At 37.8% G+C, this 26,368-nt stretch overlaps 1 long non-coding RNA gene across 1 annotated transcript; it reads right to left on the bottom strand.

Moving 5' to 3' along the window:
- Positions 1 to 1,196: 1,196 nt before the first annotated feature.
- LOC108640495 lies at positions 1,197 to 13,692 on the bottom strand. Its single transcript, XR_001921217.1, has 3 exons — positions 13,674 to 13,692; positions 10,398 to 10,445; positions 1,197 to 1,297 (listed from the first exon to the last, which is right to left on the bottom strand). It is a non-coding gene; the product is annotated as an uncharacterized LOC108640495 (long non-coding RNA).
- Between the last annotated feature and the right edge of the window lie 12,676 nt (positions 13,693 to 26,368).

Here is a 26,368-nt window from a genome sequence, read left to right on the forward strand (position 1 = left end):
TTTTTTCCAATATCCAACCTAAACCTCTCCTAAGCACAACTTGAGGCCGTTTCCTCTCATCCTATTGCTGGTTACCTGGGAGAAGTGACTGTCTCCATCTGGCTACAACCTCCATTCAGGTAGCTGGAGAGAGCTATAAGGTCCCCCCAGCTGTTTGTCCCTGTTCTAATCTAACTTCAGTGGTCTAAAATGTTGGTTTTAGGAGCAGAGTCATTCACACTCCTGAGTGGGGATAGTAAGGCAGCTGTAGAGGGAAACTTCTTCCACATTTTTAGCCACCTACTGCAGGAGAGAATGGAAAAATGCATTTTATTATAAAGTGAACCTAGAAAAAAATACCTAAAATAAAATGTTAAATTCAAGTTAACAAATTTGGAAAAAACAAACAAACAAACAAAAAAACCTAAAAAAACCCCAAACCAAAACAAAAAACACTAAAACCCACAAAACAACAACAAAAAAACCCATAGGACATTTTTTTTTCCCCAAAGTAGTTCAACTTAAAAAATTAGTTCATATTCCTTTAGGATTAGTGAAGGTAAAGTGAGTGTGTGCTGTGGAAGGTCTCCTAATGAAGAAGGAGCAAGAATATGCCCAAAGCAACTCTCAGTTTAAATAAAACATGGTGTTAGCATGTTAGCTGTTTTTCTCACTGACTTGTGAAGTTGTGTGATGTACTGTAACTCAGAAAGCCACAGTGATCTTTCACAGTTTTATAAATCTCCCTGAATCTTATGTGTGAAATAGCAGATCATACGGAGATGAGGAAAATGAGTGCAACAGGGAAGGGATCAAAAGATATACAATGCATATTTGAAGCTTGGTGGTACCTCTTGTGAAAAAAAAGTTAAAAAAAAATAAAAAGATATGTGGTGGTGGGAGGACATATAAAATATGTATAAATATTTAACTTATAACATGTATAAATGCAACCAAAATAGAAATTTCACGAAGTAGAAGAATAAGTTGTAGAACTGTTGTATATCCCAAGAAAAGACAGAAATCCACTTATATAGGAAATCATTAAACAGAAAGATCAAGAAATAGCACAAGCACAAAACACTGCACAGAGAGAATTCAAGGCAAGTAGTAGTTGATGTGTACAAATGATGGGGCACAATGGATTCTGCCCACAGTGAGGAACTTCGTTATACCTACACCTACTTTCCAACTCGAAAAATCAATGCATTCCTGCAGTATGTGACTGGGTTATGCAGAGATCACAATTACTTGCTGAGCCAACTGGGCAATGCCAACGAGACTCCAGTTTGTTTCGACACACCACCCAGCTTCACCACTGAGAAAAAAAAAAATAGGCACGGAATTTGTCATCATAAAAAAACTTTGGGCAGTGAAAAAATGCACATCGGGGTCGTGTTGGCAGTGTCAGCAGATGGTGTGAAATTGCCACCATATGTGATTCCCAAGCATAAAACAATGCCGAAGGAACAGCTGCCTACTGGAATAATTGCTGGGTGTCAAAACCAGGATGGATGCCTAAAGACTTAATGGAGGATTGGCTGAGCATTGTTTGCAGTGGGTGACCAGGTGTGCTATCAACAAAAAGGAGAAATGCTTGTCCTAGACACAATCAAAGGGCACCTACCACTAGCAAAGAGTATTATCAGAGAAGCTAATATGGTTCTTTGGTCACAGTGGGAGTAGGGCATTCAGAGCTGCTTGATATATTAGCAAACAAGCCCTCTGAAGACCATTTGAAGTCTGTATATTCAAAGTGGCTCTAGAATAGTAATCATGCTATAATTACTGCAGAAAATAATGTAGTCTAGGCACAACAGTGGATTTAGACAGAATGGTACCAGGTAAAACCAGGAGTTGCAGTTCAAAGTTTTAAAAAACTCCATATTTCATTTTTCCATGTTGAAATCAAAGATGATTTGTTTGAATTCAAAGTTGAGAGCAGGGAAGACATTGAAAATGGTCAAGAAAGTGTATATGAGCAGGAGAGAGGCATTGATGGAAACAAAGAGGGATGAGATATATAATAAATTTTTTTTGTTTATAATTTATTTTTTGTTTATAACCTTCTAATGTGGGAAGGAGAGAGAGGTTTTCTCCTATTCAAACTTGTTGTCTTTCCTGGTCAATAAAGTAGAAGACCCTGATGTTCAGTCTCAACACCCCAACTGCATCAAAAGGCAGGTCAGAGCTGCCTTGCAGAACCACTGTGTGCCATGAACTAGGCCCAGCCACATGCCTGGGGAAGGGAATTGAATGGACAGCAATGAATCTTCTCCACTAGCTTTAATTTTATATGAACTGGCAAAATTCTGTCGGAAACAACTGCATTGCCAGAGCACCTCTGTCTTTCAGGTTGAAGACAATAGCACAGAAGACTCAAGAGTCAATTAACCTACAGCTCACAAAGCAGCTCACATTTTCACAACGTGGTCTCACTTTTTCTTGTTCCTAAACTAAAAAAGGCAAACAAAGGACTAATCTCAGTCATATAAAGTGTCTCTGCACACAGGGAAAGATACAAATTCCATCAGAAAATACTTTTATGGATTTGTCATGTGTCCCCTGGGATTTTGCTACATCATTCGTGCCCATTTTTTCCCCCCTGAATACAGGATTGCATTAGTGACTAGGTAACTTCCAAATGTCTTGGGTTTTAAATTAACAATAGGATGCACATAAGAATAAAGTTTAGTGCTACTTCTGTATAAATATATCTAGACAGGTAGTCATAAACACACAGGAGTCCTTATAAAACTTCAAAGCCTACTCACGACTGAGTTGCTTTTTCCTGTTGTAAGATTCAGAGGCACATCAGTTTAAACATGCTGTTACCATAGTAGGCATTTCTGCAGAAAAAGCTTCAGCATGAATAAGTGCCTAACAAGAATATAATCGAGTCTGCATAAAGAGATCAAACTGCTCCCTGCCATGCTTAATGTAGTCTACATTTTGTTAATGACAGTTTCTCCCAGAAGCATCCAAAATTTCTGAATTTAAACACAATGGCATTGGAAATTTTAAAACTTGAGGAGATTGACATAGTTCTTGCTATAGTAGAAGACCCTGATGTTCAGTCTCAACACCCCAACTGCATCAAAAGGCAGGTCAGAGCTGCATTGCAGAACCACTGTGTGCCATGAACTAGGCCCAGCCACATGCCTGGGGAAGGGAATTGAATGGACAGCAATGAATCTTCTCCACTAGCTTTAATTTTATATGAACTGGCAAAATTTCTATTGAAGTAACTCTGGGAGCTGATTCCTCATTGCTGCTTGTAGAGCACCCATTTTTAAGACTGTGGTTTAAAAGTCTCTGGAGCTGAAAGAGTTTTAAATAGATTAACTGGGTATTTGTGCCTTTCCTACTTCCTAGTAGCTACACTAATTTAGGACTAAATCTTTCTTGTACTGTTTTACTTCACCTTCAACTGTATCATTCATTCTCCTTCATCAGCACTGAGACTTCTCTTGGTAATTACAGGAGCAGAGTCAGTGCCCAAGCAACCATCTGAGTCATAGAAAGACACTTTAATGTCACCTTTGTTCACACAAGCTTTTGGTGTGATTCTTACTTCTGACATCGCATCCCAAACTCAGTCTGCTTTATTTTAAAAGTAGTTCTTAGATCTAAAATTTAAAATGAAACTAAGTGGTCCAATCATTTAGTCTGCGGTGAATAAGTTCAGCTTTCACACATCTTGAAAAATATGAGGCTCCTATATTGAAGTTATTTTAAATCTATCCTCAATATGGCTTATAATTATCACGTTTTATGACATATGTATGTGAAGGAATGGTACCATGGTTTCTTAAAACCAAAAGAGAAACTCTATTCATTATAAAGAGATTAATTTGCCTCTGACAGAATTGATAGGACAAATACCTAATAGAAAGGGTCCTTAAGAACTATGTGGGATCACCATGATGCGTGTGTCTGACAAAAGAATGAAAACATTAACTATGGACAGTGGGATATTAAAAGTATTTCTAATCTACTTATTCATGCTTTTGCGTTCAGTGAGTTTTTGGGGGCCAAAATTTCATTTTTTTTGTATTAAAATACTTCCAAGTGAGAAAAACACTCAACTCCCCAAAACCTTATTCACTATTAGACCTCTACCTCCCTTAGAATGGCTTGTCCAAAAGCAAATGTGGGCCTCAGTCTGGTTTCCACTCTATATAAAATCCATTGCAACTGACTCTCACTGTGCCAGTTAAGTAGCCAAGAAGTGAATTAGCATAGAGACAAAGGATGCTTCTGAGCATTAAGTTAGTAACAGATTTTTTGCAGAGTAAATAAGCATATGGTAGATCAGAGTAACAGAGGCTTCAGCATTGTATCACAGTAGACATCGTGCAACTCAAGGAGATTCCTAACAGACTTAGCAATGAATGAAGACTTATCCTTAGAGAAAATCAAACAGTCAAGATCTCAGTGTTCTTTCAGAAATAAATCATTTGTGCCAATTAAAAACATGAATCAGAAGATACATGTCTTTGTTGTTTCAAAACTAAACATCAAAACATTTTATCTGAGAATGACGAGACAAAATGCTCCACTTCCTAGGGAAAAAAAATAAATCACTTTTTTTAAGCTTGAACATTTCAACAGATTCAGGGTAGATTATTTTCTTTAACCTTTTTTTTTTTTTTTTAGCAATTATTTATCCCCAAATTCTGCTTAATTTTAGCCGTAAGCAGTACAGACACTACTGGTCACTCCAGTATTGGTTGGTGAGGAGTACAAGAACAGGAGCTGTAGCTACAGGAGTTTGTTGAGACACAGTTTATTCCAAACCACAAATCAGTCACAAAGTCAGGGTAGAACTATCCAGATGGTGGTTCCTGTTCTGCCACTATGGGAGCCTCCACCTGCAGGTTTCACAATTTGCCCATAATCCAGTTAGTCCCTGAACAGCCCAGCCCAGTTCCCAAGCTTCTGCCCAGGGACCTGCTTGTTCTGCAGGAACAAGCCCCAAGTGTCATGAAATAAAAAGTATGTCTACATGGAAGTGAAGCTTGTGTTGGAAGGCACAGTGTTGCAGCCCAGATTTACAGGAATGTGTGGACTGAAAGCGGGGAAAATAAAAGCTTTATGATCCAAACTTGTGACTGTGCAGTAGAACAGAGGAAAAGCTAAAAGGCAAATCACAGAAGACGTTATTTGTGTAGCTGCTGTAGCAGCATTGGGAAGGCAACAGGTTCCAACTGAGGTGTCTGTAGCCTGCAGAGATGGAGTGTGCAGCAGTTCTGGCTTTCAGGAGCAAGGGACTGTTCTTGGGGAAGTCTGACACAGACCTGAAGGCTGCTATCAACAGCAGCAGCCATGCCAACTAAATTTGGAAAGCCTTGCTGAAACGGGACAGTGGCTTGAGTTTTATGCAGAGCCCTAAACTCTGGCAGTCAGTTCTGTATTTGTGGCAACTTGGGCTTTGTGACCTTGGGATCGAGCTGTAAGGTTCACAGAAATATCAGAAGTAGAGAAATATATTACTTCTCAGTATTGCAGATGTTGTTTCCCCGTCAATTGTCACTGAGCTATTGCCTCAGAAAAGCACACTGAAGTGTCAGCACTGTCTGCAAACCTCAGTGAAAACATCAGTCACTCTAATTAGAGAGCATCCAGAAATTGTTTTCCCTTATGTGCTGTTCGCCATCAAAGAATATATTGGGAAAAGACCACAGTCTGTTGTTGGGATGATGCTGTTAAAAAACTGAAACCTGGTTGATATTGACATCTTATGCTTTTGGCAGAAGTTATTATTCCAGATTCATCCACATATTAAATATTTATCCATACAGCTGAAGAAGAAAGAAGAATCTCCGGACAGTATTAACAAGACAACATGGAAGTAAGACCCCATTTAAAAGGAAGCTACTCTTAAAGAGAAGATCCTGCTGAGAATTTCTCTCAGAGGACATAAAGGCCAAGACATCTATAGTAGAAAAAGCCAATATCTGGAATAAGGCTAAACCCTTACCACTCAATGCTTTGCTCTCCATCTCCAGAGTTTTAATACCTGATGACAGCTACACTTGAATTTTGTCTCTTCCTCACTTACACTACTGGAGCCAATACGTGCTTAGTCTTTTCCACCATCTACTGAGTATCTGTTGTCCAAGAAAAGCATGATGATATCTGGGAATGGTAGCATTGAAATTATATTTATAAAAACCAGAAAATCTCCAGTTCTAGTAACAAGATTATATAATACTAACGACCTTAAAAGGCTGATGACCCAAGCTAAAGGGTCAGAATTTTAGAGAAAGCACAACTATAAGATTATCCCATTTGATTAAAGTTTGCAAGTGTCAAAATATAAGGCAAATCTATATCCAACTCAGCAAGCTAAATGTCTTTCAAAGCCCCAAATCAGTGGAACATATGAATGGGATACTGAGATGCTGTTAGCTTTTCTGGATCCACTCGTTGGAAGGATGATTTCTCTACAATGCTTGCATCAGCCATCTACCTTCACTTCTTTGCTTTTCCAGACTAGGTAAATTATATGATGTAGAACAGATACACACACACTCAGATAAAAAGTGTGAGAGAAGGAGAAAGGTCTTGTTCTCCAGCAGTGCACAAGTAAATTACCAGTGACAAATCCAACAGTGGCAACATCACTTACAACCATCCACAAATCATTGCACATGTATGTTGCTTCATGCAGGGTGAAGAGGGGGGATGATGAAGAGAGACACAAAGAGGTGAAAAGACAAAGTAATATTTTAAGATTTCCTGGCCTCTTAGTTTAGATTTCAGCCTTAGTTATCAGTAGTACTTCTGGATCATAAAATCATATAGTTTAGATATTAATTTCAAACAATTTTGCCTGCTTACCCGGGATTGCAAAGAATAATATAAAAGTACCTCTGCATATCAGTTATTTTCATAGCTTATTATTGTTCATGTTAATTTTGTTTAAAAAATTAGGCTAAGGAACGAATTATAGCCCTCTATTATAGAGTAAAAACGAAATGTAACAATTATTGATGCCAATAGTTTCTTCATTATCCTTTGTTCTTAAGTCATGCAGAATCCTGGGTTAAATTCTCCCAGTAGGACTCCACTAAATTTTTTCTGGTTATATTTGCTTTTCCTTTTTTTTTCCTAGAAATTTTCAGGTAGACAAGGATATTCATGCTGCCTTTTAAGCTGAAAAAAAAAATATCTCCAAACATAAAATCATCACTTTTGCAACCTCACAGAACAGGGAAGCAGAGGAACCAAAGAAAGAGACTGAAAGCAAGAACAAGAAGGGAACAGTAACAGTGGGAGAGAGAAGATGAACAAAAGGACAGAAGAATTTACACTCTGCAATGTTTCAAAGGAACACAACAGGAAGGTGAATTCGTCAGTTCCCAACTGATGCTCTTTGTAGGGAAGGGAAGCCACATCTTACTAAACTTAGTGAGGAAAGACATAAGGCAGAAGTAAATTATAAATACATTGCTTTATGAACTTACAAAGTCAGTGAAGATGATCTTGCCAATGAACTAAATAATTAAAAACCAGCCAAATTTTAACATGTGTATATATATTGGCAAGGGTTACTCCAAATTTAAACCTATAGTTTCCAAGAAATATTTTTTTAAATACTAAACTGCTTCTGCAGGTGCTATATTTAGAAAAATGTTAACATTTTCAAGTGATGCAAAATAAAGATTAAAATTTATCTGACCTTCCTACTTGAGAAAATGCAGTACTTTGGAGCTGTATTTCACAGCTTTGCATGTCTATGGGAATTTTGGGACACATACAGCAGTGAGTTGCATGTTCTCCTTCCCCTGTGCATCAGAAATATTACAGCAAGGTTAAGAAACTATAAAAAATATTAAGAGAGATTACCTTGTATGGGGAAAGCAGTGAATAACTTGTATCTCAAAATGTTGATGGGGTTCAGAATGGTTTCTCTTTCCATAAATCTAATGGATCTGAGTCTGCTGACATCTTACTGATAAAAGTCAAGTGGAGATTTTGCCAAGTGGGGATAAGGAAGGGCAAAGGATGCTAATAAGAAAGTACAAAATAATACTGCTGTGATTTAAGCCCAGCTGTGACCAAGCCCCCCACAGCCACTTGCTCACTCTCCCTCATCCTGCCCCTGGTGGGAGGTGATTCTCCTCAGGGTAGAGAATCAGAAAGGCAAAAGTGAGAAAAACTCATGTGTCGACACAAAGACAGTTTAATAGGGAAAGCAAAAGCTGCACACACAAGCAAAGGAAAGCAAGGAATTCTGTCACCACCTTCCCATGGGCAGGCAGGTGTTCTGACAGCCCCAGGAAAGCAAGGCTCCATCAGGTGTAATGATGACTTGGGAAGACAAATGTCACACCCAAACGTCCCCCGCTTCCCTCCTTCGTCCCCCAGCTTCATACAGTGAGCATGATGCCATATGGTCCGGAATATCCCTGTGGTTGGAGGGGGCCAACAGTCCCAGCTGTGTCTCCTCCCACCTTCTTGTGCACCCCCAACCCACTCACTGGTGAGTTGCTAAAAGAAGCACAAAAGGTCTCGGCTCTTTGCAAGCCCTGCTCAGCAATAACAAAAACATCTCTGTGTTACCAACACCCTTTCCAGCACAATCCAAAACACAGCCCCACACCAGCTACTGGGAAGCAAATTAACTCTACCTCAGCCAAAACCAGCACACTCCACTAAGGACATTGTGGCATCTATAACGAGGTACAAAAAGTCATGGGATCTCTGATTAATGAGATAAATTGGCCCTGGCCTGGGTCCACTTGGGAATTTCCAGTGCTTGAGAAGAGGGTTGAAAGAAAATTCATTTTCCATTGCAGTGCAAGTGGGCGACCTGCCTTGTAACCCTGATCACCACACGCTGATTTGTATGCCTAATGGCCATCCCTCTCCAACATCAGGCCTGAAAGAACATTGCAAGCTTCCAATTAATTAGATAGAGCATAAAGTGCAGGTTCATTTGTTGCAGAAGCACTTCTTTTGAAGGTGGTCACCTTGATTTCTAAGGTTTTAACCTATGACCAGTATTTGCCTTTACTGTTCACAAAGGATGCTTACGTTATGCAGTTACAGAAGAATTCCACCACTCCAGTCCTATGTGCCATACAGGAGTACAGAATCCAGAAATAATCTCTCAGCACCCAAATTTGACAGGAATCTGCTGAATATTATGTCAGATCTGTCTACCCAAAGTGTTGTCAGGTTACAGGTACACATATTCTTAACATTTCTTCCTTGTCGTGTAAAGTTATCTTTTTGGTGACATAAGGAAATGCTGACATTCTTTTTCAAAATTCATTTCCTATAGCACAGCACTATGAGGTAGCCTGGTCACAGATATAAACTGCTCTGCCTAGATACATAAAACATACAAAAAAAGCTCTGAGGTCAGTGTATAGACTAATCCGGCTCTTCTAGGCCAGGAGACAAGTAGGCTCTCAAACACTCTCCTTTCTTCAGCACTGCTTCTTGACAAGTGTAAGCATTGGTGTGATGGCTACTGTGATTCAGCCCCGGGCATCCAACTCACCTTATTCACTGTATATGCATATGAGCTGCCTGCTCTGGCTTGCTAAATTTATAGTCTGGGCCCTTGTGTTGCTGTGCTTAGTCAAACAATGCCCAAGTTTCTTGTTAGTCTGGATGTAAATAATTTCTTTCCCAGCACGTAAATTGGAATACATTTAGAAGCCATCCACCTTGAATAATGATTTAGTTAAGCAGAAAAGAAAATATCACTATGTAATTGAGTCAGTGAGGTGAATGAAAGTCCCTCTACATGAGCAGAGAATAATAAAACTGTATCCAAAATGAAGTAGAGTGAAGATTTCTGTTCATACACAACAGTACCAATGCATCAGAAATTGAATATTAGAAACCCTTATAATAATTCATAAAAGGATTCTCTGCAGTAATAGGTAGGTTTCCCTATATAATATCTGCTTGTGTGGCATTTCAAGCACATGAGTCTGAAGTGCTGAACCTTGAACCAACCTATGTAGGGCCCCACCCTACTCCCAGGTGTCCAACAATGGAAGCCCCGGGTAGAATATGAGAGAGTGCAAAGGAAAAACACAGTAGCATGTGGACATATGGACAAGCACATACCAGTATTTTCTCAGAATAGTTCTTCAGCCTCCAGTGATCTATGGATCTGATCCTTAAAGACCAGTTGGTCAAATCATTGTACCAAGCAGATTAGCAAAAGCTACAATTAGGAATAGTTGTTGCAGAGAAAGAGAGAAAGAGAGATCCTTAGAGAGTTTTATTTCTTACCAACATTTTTGAGAGGTACCCAAGAGTCACTGTGGATTCTTCTCTAACAACACCACCCTGACATTCAGCTGTGGTCAGGTGGGATGTTAGGAATTACTAGGAACACACAGAACCAGTAGATGTAACTGTGTTTTATAAACACAGTGTGCACTCACCATTTTGAGTGTCAGATACCAGTTCAGTCAGCCCATCTTCAAAAGAATCTGTTAAAATAAAATAAAAAAAAATTAAATAGGCATAAGCCTTAAAATATTATAAGAAGTGCTTAATGGTCTCTTAATAATTACTGTAAATATAAATGAACTTTAGCTCTTCAAGGAGACAGCAGATGGAAATGAGACAGAGTTAAAATAGTCAGAGGAAATGTGCACAGCCAAGAGTGATCACCTTATTCTTGTATTGTTTCTTATATTTATGTATAACTTCTCTTTGTTCCTAAGCATCCAGCATTAAATAAAAATCAGGAAGAAAGCATAGGTGGGCCTTAGGTATAAATGGCATGGTTTTATATTTAAAAAAAAAATAATTCTGTTTTTCTTCAAAGCAACTTATGAGGCAGTTAGGAATTTCAAAGCAAGTTGTGCACATCTTATATTTAGTTGTATGCTAAATCACACAATGCTGACATGGATATGGATTTTTTTCCTAATATGTTTGTTTCCTTCATGAGACAACTCTGTGAAACAAAATGTAAGCTGAGTTTTCCTGTTGAACTCCAATCACTTTTCAGTCAGCCTGAAGGTCAGGACTGCACAGACCTTCAACTGATGAAGTAGAGAACTGCTGGAGAAATGTGCTTTTGGTCCATTTTTAAGATAAAAGGTGAAATGCAGACAAAAAGCACTCAGTAACATCTTATGCTTCGAAGTTCTCGTAGACGTGATCTTCTGAGTGATTTCTATTGCTGGGAGATTCAACCAAAGGAAGCCAAATGTTAGGGTATATGAGCAATGGAGTCATAGTGGAAGGCAGTTGGGTAGGTGGTATTTGTTATCTCATGATGAGGGGGGTGATGATTAATAATAAAATAAATAACAAATTAAAGGTATTAAACTGGAACACCCCCCCCAGCTGAGGTGAAAACAGGCTGAGAGAGTTGGGGTTGTTCAACCTGGAGAAGTCTGCAGAGAGACCTTATTGCAGCCTTTCAATATACAAAGGAAGTTTATCAGAAAGACAGAGGGAAGTTTTCTACCAACATCTGTAGTGACAGATTTCAATTTAGGAGAACAATTTTAAACTGGGAGAAGGTAGGTATAGATAGGACATAAAGATGATTTTTTTTTTATGATGAGGGTAGTAAGATACTGCAACAGGTTGCCCAGAGAAGCTGCAGATGATCCATCACTTGTTGGATGAAGGTTTAAGCAACTTGATTCAGTGACAGATGTCCCCATCTATGGCAGGAGGTGAGATTAGATGATCTTTAAAGGTCCCTTCCAACCCAAACCATTCTATGGTTTCTGTGATTCTGAAGTAATATCAGCACGCACAAATATTCAGTAATTCACAGTTGCCTGGGTACTTGTACAAAATTGTCACTGAAAGAGAAAAAAAACAACCCTGCAAGACAATCACTACCTTCACCAGTAGTTACATACCAGGAGACCTTGTTTCCTAGGCAGTCTTTGTGCGTGGGGAAATCTAATGACAGTTCCTGTTAAAATAACTAGTCAGCAAAATACCAGCTTTGTACAGCTCTGTGAATCAGGATGGGAGTGCTGAAGATCTTAATTTAAACATTGTTTTTCTTTTGATTACAGAGAAACAATGATGAAATTAAAAGTAATAGGCGTTTTATCCTGTCTGATGGCAAACAAGGGAGAAAAATAGCATTTTTGTTTTCAACGTTATCTAGTGTGGGGAAGTAAAATGGAAATGGAACAGATGCCTTCATTGTACTGTAGGTCCTTTTTTAAACAGCTACTTCTATAATTTTGTAAAAAGAACATGACAATCCAGCTTTCTGAATTAGGAAAAAAAAAAAAGAAAAAGCAGGTTTACTTAAGTGATTTGCCACTGTGTAATTTTATTTGTGATAGCAGCTTTAGGATGCTGCATTATAAACAAAGTACCAGTAGCAAAGAGCAGTTACTTTGAATCCCTTAGGATTTTCAATTAAATCTGACAAAATCCCACAGTAAATGAATTTGATCCAAAGGAACGAAGTGGGGTTATCAAAAAATATGGTACCTCAAGAGACAGAGTGGCACATGATTCGTCTCAGTACCAATTTTAGTCACATGCACAACCAGGTACATAAGTCAGGCCACCATCAGGGTCCCATGGAACAGCAAGAGATGGATGTAAGAGGCCTCAGATTGCCATTCAGACTTCAGATCTTTCAAATCAAGACACGCTTTCATTATCTTAGGAAAGAAAATAAGTCCACCTGTTTTTAGGGCTGTAACACACACATTTGAGTCCCTCACTCCCTGTATAGTCAGTGAAGAAAATTTCAAAGGTAATTTAGTACAAGTGGTTGAGTGTGACTGTTCTCTCCCCACTCATTGTGGAAGAGGAGACAAGTACTGAAGATCAGAAGAGCTCAGTGAGCTCAGTCTCTCAAGACTGAGGGACAGCTGTGCAATGAGACATCCATTTTAAAGACTACAAAGCACCTGCACCACCATACCCAATTCAGTGTCAGTATAATAACAGCTTATGATACCTTGACACACCTTTTAAAATTTCAGTGAAGTTCACAAGTTCACAGCTCTAATTTGTCATAGAAGGGCAGTAAAAGTCAACTGCACTGGCAGAGAATATGCCCCTTTCACTAATTGGGGTTTTTTTGCATAAAATTTCCAGAAGACCCCAAGCACCCACACTGCTGTAGAGGACAGCCTTTCCTTGCTCAGTCCCCACCAACCTGATGCAACAGGTAAACCCACACTCCTGAATTAGGCAACTCTGCTCAGATGACATGAATTTGACCAGTGTTCTAGATGTGTCATGAAAGATGTGTGCACGTGCAGAAAACCAGTATATAAAAAAAAATAAATAAAAACAACTATTGCAGTACAGTAAAATACATTTTTCAGAATAAAGCAGCATCCAGAGTACAGCCTGGCAAATTTTTCTAATAGCTATCTAGAAAATTACCCTGTCACAGCCTACTCCCTCTGTGCCACTCCAACAGCAGGAAGACCTGGATACCTAACAGAAATATTCCTGGCATGGAAAAGCCAGCACCAGCTGACAGAAAGGACATACACATACATAAGTCCAACATACAAGCTTTGCCAGGGGGCAAACAGGGCCTAATCAGAGCATGCTGCTCTCCAATAACTCTTGGCTGTGGAGCATTCCCCTTGGTTCCACCACAGTTAAGCACAATTTAGAGAAGTGATTGAGCTGTTATAACTTATCCAGGAACCTTCATCCAGGGATTATGGGAAAAAAAAAAAAGAAATTCTTCCCATACCTACCTTTTTCTGGAAAAGGGATAATGCAGGGGTGATGTAAAAATCACTGTTTGGAATCACAGCCAGGTTAAGGAATTGGTAAGTAAAAGGATTTTGCTTCTGAGAAATTTTTGGACCTTCCAAAGACATGTAATGAGAATGGATTGGTTATGCTGGAAAAATGAGAAAAAAAAAATAAATATAGAAATCTTGAGATGAATTAGATACTTGAATTTGATTCACCTTTAATTAAATGATTACAATCATTTATTTAAAAACAGGAATGTTTTCACTCACACATCCCAGTGCCCAGGAACTTACATGTTTCTCAAGTTACACATGCAAATTCCCACATCTCACAGTGATACTGTTCCTCATAAATTCAAATAGATTATTATCCTCAGCTGATACATCAGAATAAGAATTGCAAACCGTATCAGACAAGTGTAAAAATTCACAGAGATTAACGAATTTAAGATTCAAAACAAGCCGTGTACCTTTGAATAAAATGAATTTGCAGTTTTCTCTATAAAGATGGGTTAATTTATTAGGCATATGTATGAGCTGATACATTTCCTGAAAAACTTACTGCCATTTCTAACTGACAGAACCTCTCCCTTTTAATCAGCTCTTCCCCACTCATATTGAATCGAGGTTGCTCCTTAACAAGGGTGTGATACCTAATGTCACAGCATACTGGTCCATGAACATTCTTTGTTCTGGTTAGGCCTGCTGGATACATAATTCAAATTCTTTTCTAATTTTATAGAAGCAGGTGGTTACTGTAGAGTAAGGTACTTTTCTGTTTCTCTGAAGCTTGCTCCCAGAGCTTGGCAATAAATATCCAGAAGCCAGCAGTAGGCATTTCCATGCTCCAACTTTATTGCAACTTTTTGGTTTTGACACAATGCTTTATCCTAATGGGCTTTTATCCCCCGCATGCATTTTAATTAAACAATAAATAACCATCAGCAGAACATGGATAATTGCTGTAGGTACGTTAGAAATTAATATCTCATGCTATAACTGTCTCCAAGTCAATGAAAACATCCCTTATAAAAGCGTGCCTTATTGGAGATTTCAACTGCTCATTTAATCAGTGGCAATGCAACTAGTAGAGAGAATCTCTGTGTGTAAGGAACTGAAGTCACAAAGAGGTTAAAGACTTCAGGGTACATGAAAATTTACCCTTCTTTTTTAATACAAAGACTTCTGGGCTTCTTTATGTGTTACAGTCCTTTCAGAGAGAACGTTGCTGCTTCAAATCCATTTATTATTGCTGAAGGAAACATAAAATCATCCACTATTCTTCTTACCACACAGCAGAAGCCTAAAGGCAAAACATCTCCCACCCCCAACCTCTTCAGAGTAAGAGAAATGTACTGATTTTGCAACTTGTGGATCATTTTAACTTTACCCAACAATACAGAAAGTAGTGTTTTAGAGTCTGTCTGTTTGGGGCTTTTTGGTCTTCACAATTCAACACAACATTCTTTGGCATCACTACAGTTACTTATAGTATCTTTCCTCTTTTAATAAAAAAATATGACCCCCATCTAATTCATCTCTTAGCTCTTTTACTCAGAATTGCCTAAATCTAAAAACCTTTTTCTCCCTTTCTGCCCTTCCTTTTCCTGACTAGGGAGAATGCAGCTGATACTAACCTGTGGTTTCTTCCTCTCCAAATATCCTCAGCATTTGACACTGCTAACCCAGCTCCCCCTGGACCCTGGCATAAAGTGTTCTGAGGCAAGTCTTTAGTAAGTCCCTCACCTTTTGGAGGGCAGCACCTTACCATGCTGTCTGAGAAGGCATTTTTGGCCCCATGAAAATGTGGGTCAGAGTTCTTCACTGCTTAGGAAATGTTTCCGGCCGAGTTCATTCAATATAGAGGGATAAAATGCACATGAGACACATGGGTGACAAGAAAATTCTACAGTCTGTGTAAGCTATTCCACTGGGAACAGACCTGGTCTTTGAAAATATAATGGAGGTGAACATCATGATCCATGTCAAAGGCTTTAAATTCATCTTTATGTAAAGATCCCAAGATCCCACTAATACTCCCCTAGTAGCAAGAGACAGGACCCTTCCTTGACAGTGTTCTTCAAGCATTTTCAGCCTGGGTGAGTAACACAAATATATGCCTTAAAACACAGCCTTAAAGCCTTCCTGTGTTTGGAAAGGATCTTATTTGGGGAAATTGATTCTCAATACGGATGTAGAATATAATTCAACTTCCCTCTGACACCAGTAGAATTTAATTTCAAATGAAAGACAACTATGTAGGACTTCCAGGAAGCATACAACTTTAGGAAACAAGCAAAAAAAAAAACCCAAACCCACAAACAAACTAACATTACGTAGTCAAAACTCCAAATTTTCTCGGACTAATAGGCTCAATGGAAAATTTGCAACTAAATTAAGACTAAGGATGGCAAGTTTTCTACAGAATGTCTCATTTATCCTTCTCTGCACAATCTGGTTCCCTTCAGTGCAATATCTTCACCACAAATAGAAGCAAAGACATCTTAGTTCACCTTCAGCTATTAAATTCAGCTTTCACAGTCCCTGGCACCCATCCATCCCGTTGAAATCACTACTCAAGTCTTAGGTTAAAATGTCCAAAAACTCTTTCTTTATTATTTTTTTGGTCCTTTTCCTTTCAACAACCTCAACCAGAATAGAAATAGTGACACTATATTTCATGTAGTGGAAATTAGGCAATGCATTGAGAGCATATTTCTGAGCAGGTGATAATGGATTCCCACCATAGCTCTCAAAATTAGTCATCAAGTCACAATCTGAGGTCAAATAAAGAGCTTTTCAAAGAAAATGAGCATGAACTGGCAATTAATACATTTAGACTGGAAATCTGAGGGTTTCCAATTATAAGAATAGCGAGAATTTGAAGAGATTTCCTGAGTGATAATAGTGAAGTCAACAACGTACCCATTGCTGAGGGGAACCTTGATTTTTGTAATCAGATTTGCCACAGGAGCAAGAACTGATTTCCTGGATTTGGTGATCCAGAGGATTGCTTTCAATGTGTATTTTTCTAAAAGCTGATTTATTTATTAAGATTCTAGGTATCTTCCCAAAATATCCCAGTAAGGGTGAGGAGATGGGAAGGCAGATGAATCCCACTTTAAAATATGTGGAAAAAGAAATGACTTAGGGATATTTATGAGCCTTTTTTAGATGGCATTTTTGACTGTTGCATAAAGCTTTATAGGGAAAGAGAACCCATGCTTTTCCAAAACCAGAAAACACTGCTTAATATTTTTTAATGAAAGATTAGATTTCCAAATTCTTATGCAGAATTAATTATAGCCCCTTATTATTTATAGAATATAATTTCTAAAATCAACATGAGCCTAATGTTGAACACCAAATGGTATTTTTGTAAAGTAGTCCAACTACGCTGCCAGTAACCAGTTGCATGTCTTTTAATTAGTTCTCATAATCAATTTTAATTAAAATGAATAATTCAAATATTACGCATTACAATCTCAAACATTAATCTTCTCAAGAAAGGTAAAGAAACTTAAAAGGCTACGATTTAAAACATAGTCTCCAAATTTGAGTTTATAAGCTTGTGGGTGTAAGACAAAGAACCCACAGTCTGGTTTGCCCTCTTATGTGACCTTTTCCTGTGCAGAAGTTGCTTGGACAAGCAAAAGTCCCAGCAGGGAGACTGGAGAAAACTAAGTGCTCAGAAATTCATCTTCAGGTTTCTATAACCATAACACCAGACACACACAATAATCAAAGATTAGACAAAAGCCACTTTGAAAACTTGTTTTAAGCAAATATTTTATATTATTGCACCATCCAGAAGGCCTGGAGTCGTGGTGTGTTACGGAAAAAAAAAAAAAGCTTCAAATAAGATTTCAATTAACAATAATTAGAGGACTGTAATTTAATAAAACTCTAACAGGGAAAAAAAAGCCAAAAAAACCCACCTAAAACCAATTTATCCTGGAAAATGAGATAATGAGAGCAGTTCACCTATAAGTAGCAGAGGTACTGTGTGAAGCTACAGTCATAATGCATAATAATCCTATATATTAAAAGACCGTCATATTTGTTCCCTGATAATAAAATACAGGAAGTGGCAGAATAATTATGTTGTGTTTCTTTCAATGAAGATCTCATATTTTGGATTTCAAATAAACTGTGATTGCATTCAACAACACAGTATTCCTAAATCTATTTAGAACAGTTCAAAATATATTTTACCCGTAGCTTTTCTTCTGTTTTTCTGTTACAATGATTTCCGTCACTCGGGTCATTTCTATGGCACACAAGAGGTGCAAGGGTAAACACAGATAAACTTAGAAAAATGAAAGTATCAGATTGATCTTCAACTCCCCTAAACTGGTGAACTTGTATTGACTCAGTGAGATGACTGTCAGCTCTGCTCCAGAGAAGCTGCTCACCCTAATCTTTCCCAGATTCAGAGATGAAGACGCTGCATTTCAGACACTTAAGTAGCCATATTCCCTTTGACCCCAAATGCTTTCACCTCGTGGCAATCTCCAGCCTGATGTAATAGCTAAAGAAGTTTCTGCAAGCAGAAATGTGTATTATTGACATGCTGGTCTTGCCTCAAGTTGTGAAGTAAGTCCTTTCTGTGCTAGCCTCGCACAGGCTCAGAAGTGGAAAACTTCCTTCACAAAAGGAGAGTAAAAGAGCTTAAAGTATTTAGCAAAATAAAATGAAGAGCCAGAAGGCCTACAGCTGCTGTCCATAAATACCAAGGAAGAAAATGAGTTGTTTCACCCTGGCAACACCGGCATTGAAACAAATACGTGTGAACCTGCCGAGAATAGATTCGGGCTGGATATTGAAAGAAGGCTTCAGACCATCAGGGAAGCAAGACTCTAAAACTACTTGCTATTAGAAACAGGGGGAAAAATGATAATTTTCAAGTTTTGGCAAACTTATGATTAAAATATGACATGCCAGATGTGGGACTGACAGCCCAAGATATCCTTGGCTATCCTGTATCCTGTAGCCCTACGAGGAAAGAAAAAATATATTACTCATTCCTACTTTCCAAACTGAATCAGTTCTACCTCGGGCAGAAAATTACAGATAACCCTCTTAAGAGTGAGTAATACTTGGTTCATGCTCCTCCAGCTGTTTAGCACAGCTGGCTGCTGTCTTCTCACCTCTTTTACTGTGACCACCCTCAGCTTGTTCTGTGTAGCTCTCAAACCCCGGTGTGTAAAAGAGGGATGACAAAATTTCCCTAACTTAAGGGGATTAGGAAATGCGATACCTAGACAGAGCGAAAGCCAAAGCAATTTATCATTTAAAGTTTATAAATGTAACTCTGTTACCACTGCAGCTATTTTTGTATGCTAGGGGGACAGAATATTGTTAATAAGAAAAAAAATGAGTCAAATGTATAGCAAATATTAATTAATTGAATAGCAAACAATGAGCATTCCTTTTTGGCTGATGAATACTCTTGTTTGCCCAAGAAAATTAATATCACTGTAAGCACCAGTATTGCTTCAAATTCAGAAAAAGATTGTTCATATTCTCATTTAAAAAAAAATTAAAAGACCTACTTATGCATAATTCTAATGAGTAATTAAATTTTGAAATTGTGTTCACAAGTATTTACCAATTATTCAAACAAACTACAACCTAAACACAATGCTTCATTAAAAAGAGCACTAAGACAGCAAATTCAAGGACTAAAATATAACAAAACCACCAAACATAGATTGCTTATGTAATTTCATTTGTAACCCCTTGACCATAGTCAAGTTTGGCAATGTGATAGCATATTCTGACATCTACACAATTTTTGTCATATATATGCAGGGAATGAATGACATTAAGGGAATAGTATTTTTGTTAGGTTTATTTTTTTCTGTTTCTTTAATTATTTTTTTCTTTTTCTTTTTTTTTTCCTTTTTCTTTTTCTTTTTTTTTTTTTTTTTAATTTCTCTATTAGGCATGGTGTGGCCTAATTCCTTATATACCCCATTTTGTTGAAGCATGGTTTCAACAGCATTTTATATCTCTATATAGAATATTTTATCACCTTAAAGGGCTTCTCTTACTATTTTCTAAAAATTTACAGCATGTCTTTGAAGTGAGGAAGCTCTCTGTGAATATTTCACAGATGGGAAACTGAGTCATATATAAATATAACATTTAGGAAATCTAATTTGGGGTGTTAGCTCAATGACAAGATATATATTTTTTATATCAGAGAAGCTCCTATATTAGAACAAAATTCTAAGTTGTCAGCGTTTCCAGCAACTAGGATTCAGGATGGGTTTCTTTCCACTTAAGTACGTCTGAGCTAGAGAGGATTACATGAGAGGAAACAAGAACTTAGAGGTCAAATATCTCATCCAAAGGTAAAGCATCAAGGGAGACATAACTCTGGTTTGAAAAGTTCCTAGTTCTCTCCATTGGCAACAAAGAGAGTCAAAATACCAGAACTCACATGCAAACATTAGGTGGACAAGCCCAGCCCAGAATTCCCATGTTTTCAACCCTTGACAGTAAGCATCTGAGAATTTCTATTAAACAGTGAAGCAAGAATGGTAAAGGGGGTTGTTCTCATGAATCTTTGTTCTCTGTCTTCACTTAGACAGTGGCACCAGCCATTAAAAAGAACTGGTGAACTTAGAAGTCGTATTAATGTCCTTTGTCAGTCAGCAATTTAAACTGCTCTTGTTCAGTGGGAAATGAAAGAAAAGTTAAACACTTCTCCAAAAGCACAGATTTGCCCAGTGAGTTACTAAGCCCTCTTATCTGCATGGTGCAACTGGTGGGACAGCCAGTTCAGTGAGAGAAAGCTTGCTCTTACATCTCCTGAAAGCTCTGATATGCCTTGTTCTCCTTTTTTTTTTGCCATATCACAGATGAAATCATGCAAACCTCGGCTGCCAAACCTGTTCAGAACTCAAACAGAACGCACACACCCCCTGAGACTGTGATTTCTTTCCAGTGAAAACCTTGTGGGGATGGTGGGGAAGTAAAGGACAATACAAACCTTTGCTGGTTATAAAGCAGAAAAGCAATGTTCCATAAAAATCTTCAGCAACATCCACCTGCCACTGGGAATTTTACAAGCCAAGTAGATGATTGTTGGATTGGCTGCAAGTGAAGCCCAGACCTCCCATATGGCAGTGCTAATTCAACCAACAAATGAGCAGTGCAGCAGGGAAAGGTCCTCTACCCCCCCAAGAAGCACTACCAGAAAAGACCTGTCTTTTCACCCAAGGTATTCTGCTTGCAGGATTGGATGTCCTATGATTTATATTTTGCGTTTGTGTTCCAAATGTACTCAAACACCAACAAAAAAGTTTGAAAGCTTTACAACACAGGGGTCCATACAAATAGATAACAGAGTATTTTTCCTCCAGAGCATTCAAACTTAAACAAGGAGGTCAAACATACAACAGTGGAAAATCCAACATGAAGAGAAGCTTTTAGGTAGTCACCTTCAATAATTTGCTAATTTATATAGCTATATATAAACTGCTTGTTTATACAAAGCAGTTCTTTGATTCTTTTGATTTTTAGACAATTATAAAGCCAGTGACTCTGCTAAGTACAACCCTCTCTTTACAGACATAATGAAAAATAAAGTTCCTTTTTCTGCAAGATAGCAGGAATTGACTGAAGCTGTGCAGTGTAACACCAGGTAGGGCCAGCTCAGAAGGGTGAGGTGAGAAGGGCTTGATAGTTGCAGAGAGATTAAAGGATTTTTGGGAGGGCTCTGAATGTTTCAGCCGTTTACTCAGTCAGAACTGATCCCATTCCTCTATTCTGCTCACAGCTGATTTTAGGTTTTATAGCCTCTCCTGTCACACAGTTTAGCAGCAGTGCATTCTGCTTTCCACAGTGCCTAATGTGTCACTCTTCCTTGCATCTGCATTCTAATTTAATTCCGGTGAATAACCTCTCCTCTTCCCCCGACCCTGTCTTTCTCACGTCTTCACCAATCATTGCTTTTAAGGATGCTCAGCTATCAAGGGGAAATTAAAAAAGAAGCAGCAGTCCTTTGTACAACCAAGCTTCTCTTCATCCTTCCCACCCGCCCTGTTTCCTCAGGGGTACAGCAACATTATTGGGCATCACTTGATGGAGGAAGCTGGTGGCCTCTTATTCTCACACTGGGGGGGAGAGAGCTCAATCACATGCCATTGGCATAAATGTTTAATACTCATGCAAGCAGAACTGTCTCATGGTAGCTTGCTAATTATCCACCATAACAGGTTTTGGATCAGATGCCCTTAGATTATTCTCCTTATTGGCTACGCTTTAAAAAATAATTACTCGTCATATTTTCACAAAAATCCAGTAGTGTGTTTTCGCAGCAAAGGCTCCACTAGCAATGGGGAGGACACTAAAAATAGAATAGAAGAGGCCAGTGGTTTCTTTGATTCATTGGCATTGACTCCAGTTCTACAGTGTGTGACCAAAGTTTTTGCAGAGAGCAGAAACCCACTGAAGAGGAGATTTTTTCCTCACACACAAAGCTGCATGCATTACTGCTGTTGAATGAGCAATTAAGTGCAATTTGCAGAAAATTAGCAGATATTTTTAATGAGAAAAGTCATTTGTGTCTAGGATTGCCATTTTACATACTGCAGATTTGGTGGTATAGAATCCAAAATATAACTCAGCACTACAATTACAGCATTCACTGAGCATTGATGTGTGTCCCTAAAACACTGAATTTAAATAAGAATGACTGTAGAATTCAATATCAGACAAGTTGAAACAGACAATTATCCAAAAGGATAACAGAATTTTTTCAAATCTCAACATTTTGCTTTACCAAAACTGACTAAATATCTGGAATGTCAGATATTTTACTTTATCAGAGTCAAAGTGCATAGACAACCAGTAGAAAGAGACAGTTTTGACTGATCAGTCTATAAATCAGTGAAATTTAAAGCTACAATGAAACATATCTAGAATATGAGAAAACTTAATAAGAGTGCAAGAAGAACAGAAGGGGACTTGGACACCAAATTTACTGTCAATATGTTTATGTAAGAGGAAATGTGGAGGCCAAAAGCAGAAACTGCTGGTATGGAAGAGGCTGTCAAACTCACCTGCATTTAGAACCTCAAAAATTAGAAACAGCAGCAAAATAGAAAGAACAGGATGCTAATGAATTCATATATACAATATTATTAACATATATATACAATAATATTAACATATATATAATGACATTAACATGTGACATATGGTTTGAAAATAGACATTACAGAATAACAACTAACAGACAGTAGTCCATTGGAGTATTAGAGTACAGTGTATAAGGCTTTGCTTTAAGAAATGCTTCTCAGAATCACACAAATATGCCTTCAGCAGCTCTGCATTAAGAGGATGCAAAAGTGTATGTTCAGTTCATATTCCTACAAAAGCATTAGAGATTATACAACCAAAATCATTTGTCAATATGGAGAATAAACATTCATTTACTCTAAACATTTGAATTAGCCATCAAACAAAGGAACATTCATAAATAAAATTCATCCTATTAAGAGGTTCCACAGTTTCTACTACAAAACTGTAGCAGACTATTACTCTCAAGTTTACTCTTTTTCAAAATCCTGTAAACTAGACATTTTAAACAAATAGTGTTACCATTTTCGATTTATCTTAAAAAAAGAAAACTGAAACTGAAACGATTTTTGCTTTCAAACTGTGATCAGCCCAAAACAAGATTAAAAAAAATCCCCAACCCACTGATAACATCTCTTTCCTGTAGCCAGGTGGGATGCAGAAAGAAAAAGAGACCCTTGGTACTCAGGGAGTGAGCAAGTGAAAACAAACCACCTTTCTCCTTGTCTCTTTATACTCCAAAATCAGGAGGAAACAGAAACATGAGCTTATACATTCAAGAAAGTGAAATCAGTGAAGCAGTGACATACCATAAAAGATTACAGTGATTTCATCTAGGGTGAAATCAGAACCAAGTAAATCTTCCATCTTGGCAAAACTCTTCTGCTATGGTTTTTTTTTATGACTGTTGGTTATGCTATGCCATACAGCATGCAAAAATTAAGTAGTGTTATGGGAAGGATGCAACATATTTTTCATTTACAGAAAAAAAAATCTAAGTCCCTGTTTTAAATGCAGAACTTAGATGCCAACTGAACACGCAGCTAAATTCTGATGAGTTTAATCATGAAATCATGAATCACACCAGCTAAAGCACTGTTACCAGTTACCACATAGGCACTGAATCCCCAGATGTGGAATAGAAGACACATGAAGGGCTGTATCCATATTTGTATCCATATATGTATATTTATGCATGTATACACACATATAATTTCTGGGGAAAAAAAATAAAAAAAAAGAAAGTTACCGAATCCCTTTGGACTTCAGTAAAACTGATTTTTGCCCCAAAGCTGTGGGGTACTTGTGGTATTTTTTCCTAGCTCTTTAATCATTAAGGCTGCACACTTTCCAGTGATAGAAAACAGCTTATATATAACTCCTTTCTACACTGTTATGTGGAACTGTTATTTGAACATGCTTATCAGATGAAGCCTCCCATTGGTATAAACAGCTTGAAAGAAACTACAACCATGGTAGCCATCCCTGAAACTACCTAATGTCCCAAACCATCAGGGTAAATTGTTCAACAGCTCTGATTTTTTGTTCTTAGTAAATTAAGTTTTTATCCTTGCAGAAAAGTGTCATCAGCTCTCTGAATTTCTCCCCCTTGGAAGATTTTCTTTGCATTTTCCTCATGCAGGAGTAATTTCTGTGCTGTTCCATCACAAGTCAAGTACCTTATGACAAGTCATTTATAAACTTTCTTAATGCTTTCAGGTTCGTTCCCTATTATTTTTTTTCTACAGCTTGAACAATCTCTACAGAATAGCAAATTAATATAGGGTACAACTGCTGTACATGTGACCCGAATTTCTAGGGGAAATTACTAGTCTGGGCTACCTATGGGAGGCAAATATACTTACACATCCAAGAGCAATTTAGACCAGGTAATTTCACTTGTTTCTCCAAAAGGTCTGCATTTGGAGCATATGTTGATTATGTAGACCAGTTTATATGGTGGCAAATACAAGCTTTTGATAAGCCAGGGTACTATTTTAATCAAACATTGCCTGCATTTTAAATTACTACTCTTTCCTATGCAAGGTATAATGAAGGATAATGCACATCGCTTTAGAGCTCATTTTGAGTTTCAAAACAAGTTACAATGCAATCACCTATTAACCTTTTCATCCCAAGGGTTTTTCTACAAAAAGTTAATATCCCTGACAGCTCCTTGTTTATTTTCAGATCCATGCACTGTTTGCCACTAGTGACCTTGCAAGCAGATCCACACCTTACAAAGTCCCTGACCTTGAAGCCATTAAAATCCAATCACACGCTGGGCAGGTTTCCATATTCATTAGGACAGCAAGAAGATAGATTTGAACATGCCTCTGAAGTGACCAATACATTCATCAGCCAATTTCCATCTTCTTCAACAATTTCAGCTTGCTTAGGGATATTACTAGATTAATTGATACAGGAAATCTTTTGCAACAAAACAGTAGCAATGTTAAGCAGATGCAATATGTCACTAATTAAAAAGGCTGTGATCAAACATAAGTCATAAATTATAGGTTGTCCTATGAATACCCATATGAAGTTCCTACAACAGTTCTTTTTGCTTATGCTTTTGTTCTAGGGCTCAGAGCATTTTTTCAAGACACGTTAGAATGAAACTAGCATCTAAAAATAAGAAAAGCCATGTCTACAACTAAAAGAAAATTCATATAGGATAAGGGTTTTTTTGAAAATTCAAGCTATCACTGGAACATGCTAATTAACCCTATTAAGTTCTTATGTATCTATTTCATAAACTCCTTTGGAAGGTAAAATTTCAACTCACAAATAAAGACAGGATTAATGAGAGCCACAAAAAGAACAACAAAACCCGAAAGAAACAAAGATCTGGGTGTAACATTTTGTCCATCCTATTTTGACATACACTTGCCTTCACCTACACAGATTGTTCTTGTGGAGAAGAGAAATTTATGTGAATACACTTTGAGTTAAACAAAGGATTCCTTCACGTTGGGAATATGCAGGCATGATCTCTTCTGCATTTAAAGCAGGAAAGGTTTGAAAAAGGGTGGGATAAAGGAGGAAGTTTCAAATACATAAATAGCAAGTGTCAAATTAATCAAACAGGTTGCTCAAAAATCTGTGGTTGCCCTCATCACAGGTCACATTTCCAGCAATACTGTTCAAAACACTTTTGCATTTACCCAGCAAAGGCCACAGTTATACCAAAACATTTTCAAGGGGACTGAGCTTCAATACTTTGGTCAAAGGTCTCTTTGCACAGAAAGCAGCTGAGGGCAGGTTGCAAGCTCCTCTTGAATTTTTAGGTTTGTTGCCTCATTGTGAATGGGGAACCCATCCACCTGAGCTTTCATCAAACCACAGACAAGAAGCGTTAAGAAACCCGGGGTTCTTACTCCACGTCTTAAAGCTGAACAAAGCTTTGCTAATTGGCTTTGCAGTTTTTCATTTTTTCAGCCATTCCAATTTGTTTTTTTTTTTCCTACGATCTGTCTGAGGTACATCAGTGACAACAAATCAAACCAAGGAGTCATTGGAGAGAATTTTTGATTCAGAAGGCTTTTGCCTGATTAACAGTTTTTGAGTAACATTTGAAAAAAATCACTTTTTACAGA

The sequence above is a fragment of the Manacus vitellinus genome, unplaced genomic scaffold (genome assembly GCF_001715985.3).
Source record: "Manacus vitellinus isolate BGI_N305 unplaced genomic scaffold, ASM171598v3 scaffold_35_pilon, whole genome shotgun sequence".
In the NCBI taxonomy this organism is placed as follows: Eukaryota; Metazoa; Chordata; class Aves; order Passeriformes; family Pipridae; genus Manacus; species Manacus vitellinus.